The sequence below is a fragment of the Notamacropus eugenii genome, chromosome 6 (assembly GCF_028372415.1).
Source record: "Notamacropus eugenii isolate mMacEug1 chromosome 6, mMacEug1.pri_v2, whole genome shotgun sequence".
NCBI classification, from domain to species: Eukaryota; Metazoa; Chordata; class Mammalia; order Diprotodontia; family Macropodidae; genus Notamacropus; species Notamacropus eugenii.
The window spans coordinates 251,226-258,400 of record NC_092877.1 but is presented as its reverse complement, the minus strand read 5'-3'; positions in this window follow the sequence as shown (position 1 = coordinate 258,400).

Genomic DNA, 7,175 nt, shown 5'->3' with positions numbered 1-7,175 from the left:
TCTTGTGAAACAAATAGCTAAATTTAATGGAGATTCTTTTTCTTTTCCACTTAATTTCCATTTAAATAGAACTACTTTCAGTTCTTTCTCTTACTTTTGTAATTTTTTATCATTTCCAGCTAAAAATCTCCAATTATGAAATACTTGATTCCTATTTCCAGAGTTGTCATATCAAAATGATAATTTCCTCCATCTTTAGTGCTTACCTAAAAAATACTCTCTTCTTGAAGAAAAAAATTAAGCCAAGATTAGTATTTTAATAATTTAAATGATATCATTTACAGTGTGCATGTAGTCAAGGTAATTATTGATTACTAAATGCTAGGCATTATACTACACTCTAGTGATACAAGGGAATGTCAAAAGACAGTGCATTCTAACAAAGAGCTCACAGATTAAGTAAAACATTCTGTTATGTGATGTCATATAATTATACTAGACAAATATACTAGAAACATCATTATTATCTGCCACTATTAACTCATTTTCTATTTTACATAAAAGGCCATTCTTTGAAATTTCCCTCTTTTTTCTTCTTGTCCTCATCTCACATCATTGAGACTTTTTTTGACATCCAGAACACCTGTGGCCCTCTCCCCTCCAGGCCCCCAGCCTCAGTCTTCCCAGGGAGTTTAACCAAGGCCCCAGGCACAGGCTTTAAGCCCTTGACTTCTCTTTTTACCTCCAGGTCTTCTCAGACCAAACCCACCTCAAATGATCAGTTTCTGCTTCCCATCCAGACTCCTCTGGCCTGTACCTAGAACTTCTCCTGCAAGTTTAAAGTTGCTCTTTGTAGACTTCAGAAAACTTAATAGCACTGCCTAATATCAAGTTGGAAGCTGAGTCAAGACGATGAACAGATAAATCATCTCCTTTCCTCAATGGACTTCTCTCTAGGAAATGTTCATATTCTTTTTTTTCTTTTTTTTTTTTAAGCCAAAGAAAACAAAGTTTATTAAAGATTCGCCTAATTGGGTTGCCTCTTAAGGAGCCTAAGTATTTGTAACGCTTGTATTCACAAGTGGTCCAGATAGAATCCCAGCTAGACAGAGTCTGAGCTGGATTAAATCTGAGCTCCTTCATGGAGGCAAGGAGGGACTTAAATACAGAAAAGAGTATAGGAGGGATGGGGGGGGGGGGGCTGGTAGTCCAGGGTGATGGGAGGAGGGGTTTAGAAAAGGTCTTGAGGAGAAGTCCGAGGAAGGAATCCAAGAAGGCTCAAAGACTGGAAACAGCTGGAGGCTATCAGGAGATAGCAGACAATGGAGGGTTTTGGGTGGGAAGCAGGTGGGGTAATCGAGAGATAACAGACAATGGTCAACAGATTTGAGTATGAAAAGCCAGGTTCTGTGGAGAGATACAAGGGGAGCTCAATTTAAATATGAAAGGCCAGGTTAAGTGAGGAGATTCCAGGGGAGCTCAAGGAAGTTCCTAGAGTCTGAACCCCATCATTCCCCCCTAAAACAAATTGAACCCAAATTCTTTTGGGGTAAAAGGCAAAGGTCTCAGTTTCTGAAACTTCTTCCTCTTGGCAATGGACGTAGAGCTGTCCCTGCCTCAATGGGTCCTGTTCAAGGGGTCAGACTTCAGAATCTGGGTGGTGCCAGGTCCAGTGGGCTGGAGACCTAGGTTTCAGACAGAGATTGGTATACAGCCTGGGCTGTCATCTGGAAGTTGATGGCTTACACCCTGGAAAGGACAAACCTGGCAAAGACGTTAGGCACACACACACCGAACAGGTACAAAAGGAGTATAAAGAAAAGACAATTTCCCTGGCATAAAAGATAATTTCTCTGGAGAGAATTAAAAATGACTGTGCCAAGGCCAAAACATAGAAGGGCATGTTTGATAGGGAAGTTTTTTGCTGTCAGATATCCCCTTTCTTTCCAGATTGCTCCACAGGTATGTAGAACAAGGAAAACATATTTTGAGTAAAGAAAAACATCAACTGGCCTGGGATCAGGTCCTAAGGAGTGGGTTAAGACTCCCAAAGCCTGTCCTCTCCTCTCATTAACATACAGAGTGAAAGGTTTTCCCCGACTGGGTAGGTCTAGTGATGTAGTGGTGGTCAAATTAGTTTTCAGATTCTCAAAAACTTTAGCCTGTTCCGAGTCAGTGCCCTGAGTAGGGCCATAAAGGAGTTGAACAATAAAACCAAAATTAGGCATCCAGAGTCTACAAAATCCAGTCATGCCTAAAAACACTCGAATTTGCTTCTTACTATCTGGACCAGGGATAGACAGGATTGTCCTTTTTCTCTCAGAGGTCAAGGAGAGAGAGGTGGGTGTGAGTTCATGGCCCAGATACCTTATGGACTGGCATGCTATCTGGATTTTGTTCAAAGAGACTGTATAGCCTCGAATGCCAAAGAAATTAAGGGCTTCTGTGGCAGCAGCCAAAGAACCTGCTTGTGTGGGGCTACAAATAAGAATATCACGCACATACTGAATTAAGCTACTGCATGATAGTTTCAGGTGCCTTAAATCCCTTCCCAAAGCCTGGCCAAATAAATGAGGGTTATCTCGAAAGCTTTGGGGCAAAACTCTCTGTGTTAGCTTATATGGACTTGATTCCCCAGGAAAAGTACATTCAAAGGCAAAAACATATTCTCCATTAGGCTTTTTAGTGGGAAGGGTTGCAGTGTTGCATGGAGATGGACAAGGGACAAAGATTCTATACTTAAGGAATTTTTCAATTAAAGGTTGTAGTCCTTCCCAGGTCTCAGGCTTAATCAGATACTGGCTGAGATGGGGGAGCACTTTAGCATCTGCGAGACTAACAATGGCTGGGATGGCAGAAGTAGCTCTCTCTGGAATTCCAGGGTCCCAAATATTTGGCCTGACTGTCTCCCACACTCTCAAGCAAACCCGGGAAGATATAGTGAACAGAGGCAAAAGGGAGATGGGAGGTTTAACTAGAGAAAATTGACTTCCCAATTTCACCATCAGGTCCCTTCCCAACAAGCGGGCAGGATCAGAGGAGGGCACAAGGAAGGAGTATTTAAACAATAGATTCTCAAGTAGGCTGGGGAAGGGATATGTCTGGAGACATTCCTTAGTTTCCCCTTCAATGCCTATGACCCAAGGGGTGAAGGGACAGGTAGGGCCAGAGTGATTGGTTAAAGCAGAGAACTTAGCCATGTTAAAGTGGGTAACCTTACCTTCAGCCTTCGTTTTTGCCCAGGGCTTGGTGAGAGAGGTGGAGAAAGTGGGAGCACTGCCAGTACCCAGGCTTTCCCATTGTTCCAAGTCTTGAGAAGACTGGAGTACAGGGTACTGGAGGGCGGCTCCACCACTTTTCCAACCTGAGGGACAATCTTTCCTCCAATGTCCCTCCTGGTCACATAGGTACGGTTCCACAGGCATTGGTTCCTGGGGCTCCCTCTGGGGGGGTGCCCTGGAGCAGCACTCCTTGGACCAGTGACCCTCTTTGTGGCAAGGAAAGTAGGTTTCCCCACTGCCTAAGTAGCCAGGCTTCCTCCAAGGGGGTGTCCTGCAGGGGTGCTCCTTGGGTCTTTTCCTGGCCAAGGCAGCAGCCAAGAATTGAGCATGCTCCCTGGCCTTGACCCTTCTCCTTCTTTCTCTTTCCTCTGCTCAACGAGGTCTCTGTTGTTAAAGACATCTCCAGTAACTGGGCCTGAGGTGTTTGAGGTCCCATTGCCAATTTCTGCAGTTTCCTCCTAATATCTGGGGCAGACTGATTAATAAAATACATCCTAAGGATTACTTCCCCTTCTATGGAATCAGGATACAAATTTGTATGCTTTTTAATAGCTTCTACTAGCCGGTTTTGAAAAAGGGCAGGGTTTTCCTTTTCTCCCTGAGTAATTTCCCTAATTTTTTGAAAATTTACTTGTTTTTGAAATGCAGTTTTCAGGCCATCTAACAGGCAAATTACCATAAAGTCTCTCTTTTCCCTGTCCTCACTCTTTTGATAGTTCCATCTGGGGTCACTCGTGGGAACAGCAGCTGTTTCTGGGGAGTATTTTATGGGATTATTGCTAGCCATATGATCCCCAAACTTTTGGGCATGTTCCCAAATTTTCCCCTTCTCCTGAATGGTACAACGGACAGAGAAAAGAATATGCAGATCCTTCCAAGAAAGTTCAAACTGTAGGGATACTTCCCTAAAACCCTTAGTGAACCTAGTGGGGTCTTCCAAGTATCTCCCCAGTTTCTCTTTAATCTGGGTGAGATCTGAAAGAGAGAATGGAACACGAATCCTGGTTGTCCCACTGGGTGGGGTAGGCACTTCTCTCAAGGGAAACAGCCCTGACAGCCCAGTGGGGACAGGGGCTTGTGGAGGAAGATAGGAAGTCCCACTGCTTGTGAGGGAGGGGCTGGGGAATGCCTGCTGAACTTGATTAGGCTGCAGGGGCAGGGGATCTGGCTGACAAGGGGAAAGATCCGCTGGTATCTGAGGAAGAGTAGGGATCAAAGGGGGAGATGCCTCAGAGAATGCCATGGAAGCGGGGCCTAAGGCCTGAGTGAATATTGCCCCAGTGAGAGGAGCTGCAAAGTGGGGTACCCCAGCAAGGCCCATAGTTGGGGACTGAGGTAGAGTCCCCAAGAAGGGGTGGGTTACAGGCAGTGATACTGTAGAGACTGCCATGGGGATGGGGTCTGTGGTCTGAGTGAATGTTGTCCCAGTGAGGGGGGCTGCAGAGGGAGTCACCTCAGCAAGCCCGTGGCTGGGAACTGAGCGGGGTTTGGGAACAGAGATAGGGGAGGAAGTGAGGCCGAGACCCTAGAAACCATAAACAGGGGGTCATCCAAAACATCCAATTCACCCCCATTTCCCTTTTGTGGGATGGCTCTAGCTACAAGCATCTTACAATTTTTTCTGAGAATGGGGTCCTGAGAGAGTTCGACAAAGGCCCTTATATGTAAGGTATTTCTATCTGTTTTCCCTTTTGGAGGCAATATAATTGTTATGGTATAAGGATATTACATTGTAAGGTCCCAAATATAGGCCACACTTTGTTGTCCTCCAGGTGATACTGAGGCCAAAGTGTGTTGCAAAAGAATACCAACTTTTTCTTTTTAAGGTCTTTAGAGACTTTAATTTTTTTCCAATTTTGTAAAAGGCAGCCCAAAGGCAAATTCCTTGGAACTGATGAATTTTGACTCATTTTTTTGCTTTGGGGCTGGAAGTCCCCTTAAAGGGGGGCATGGAAGTAAGCCTTGAGAAAAAAACAAGAGGACAAAACTAACAAAATTTTCTCTGATTTCTTTCCACCCAGGAAATACAGAGAATTGGGCACCCACTTAACAGACATTTCTCTAACCTTCTAGCCCCCAGAAAGTTCAGAGAATTATGCTTTGGAGGGTATGCACAGGTCCACAGCCACTGGACCGACAACCTGAATCTCTAACTCTCTAGCGCCCAGAAAGTTCAGAGACTTAGGCACACACTAAAAAAGTAACCGAGTTTTCCCCGATTTCCTTGCACCCAGGAAATCCAGAGAATTCCCAGGTCCACTGCCTAACCAATAGACCAACAACCTCAGTCTCTAACTCTCTAGTGCCCAGAAATGTCAGAGACTTTGCCTGATACTGGGACCTGAAGACAGGTCTGAAAAACCACTTCCAAAGTGCTTTGAGAGCAAGTAGGGGATAGAGAGACGGGGAGGTTTACATACCTTCCAGTTTGAGCAGAAGAACTTGAGATTAGCAGCTTTCCTGGTCAGGGAACCATAAATGAAGAGGTTGAGGGGTGATCAGGGACCCCAAAATACGAACAGTCTGGGTTGTGCTCGAATGAATTCGACTCAAGACTTCTTAAAGCCAAAGAAAACAAAGTTGATTAAAGATTTGCCTAATTGGGTTGCCTCTTAAGGAGCCTAAGTATTTGTAAGGCTTGTATTTACAAGCGGGCCAGATAGAATCCCAGCTGGACAGAGTCTGAGCTGGATTGAATCTGAGCCAAATGATCATATTCTTTAACTCAACCCTCATTGACTAGTATAATTAGAATTCATAATACTCTTCTTCATGCTGTATTCTTTACCCCATGCTCTCAAAATGCAATATTGGGAACCCATTCCACATTGGTTGCTCCCTGACTTCCCCTTGCACCTGCTTTTCTGCCTCCTAGTTGTGTGTTTTCTCTCACTATTAGATTGTAAGCAATTTAAGGGTAGGTACTATATTTACTGATTATGTCTCCAATGCACAGCGCAGGGCCTGGTACACAGTAAGTGCATAATAAATGTTTATTTGATTGTAGCAGATTTTTTATTTTTGATTGAAGCAGCTAGGTGGCACAGTAGATAGAATTCTAGGTCTAGAGTCAGGAAGACATAAGCTCAAATCTGGCCTAAGATATTTACTAGTTATGGGCTAGCCACGTTGTTTAAATGTAAAATATACTCTTGCCAAAAAGACTGTTTTATGGATAACTTGCATGGGGTGGGCGACCACATGGTGGCCAAAAGAAATGATACAAGAACACTCTCAAGGTCTCTCTCAAGAACTTTGTATTTGCTTGAGCAACATGGGAGACACAGGGACAGGACCACTCAGCATGGCGTGCCCATAAAAGAAAAAGTGCTGTAGTGTTTGAGCAAAGCAGAGTTGAGACAGCACAAAGTAAACGCAGGATGTGCAAATTTGGGATATCCACCTCAAATATTAATACGGACTATATGAGTCCAACCTGTGGTAGAGCATTCTGATCTCTTACTGGTCTGATTAGCCACAGTGGGACACACTGAAATTTGACTTTACAATAGCAATGCCATTTTGGTCCTCTTTGAAGATGAAGGACAAAAACCAAGCAAAGAATGTAGTCAAGTAACACACCCTCTGTCTCAATTTACTCACCCACAAAATGAAATTAATAGTAGGAACTACTTCGCAGATTTCTTGTGAATGTAAAATTAGATAATATTTATCAAGTGCTTTGGAAACTGTAAAGTGTTATATAAAAGACAGTTATTATTATTATTATTTTAAGAAAAAATATATAAATATCTCTGAGCAATATGTTAAAACCTGACTATAATGCTACAGAACGTAGAAAGAAGAAACTTGAACATCAAAATGCAAAGATACTTTTATAATGAAAAGAAAACCCAATTTCAAGATATTCTTTAGATTCACACACTTAACACTTATGTGTTCCCACCAGTGCATTTGGTTTTAATGGTTTTTTTTTTTTTTTACTTCATTTCC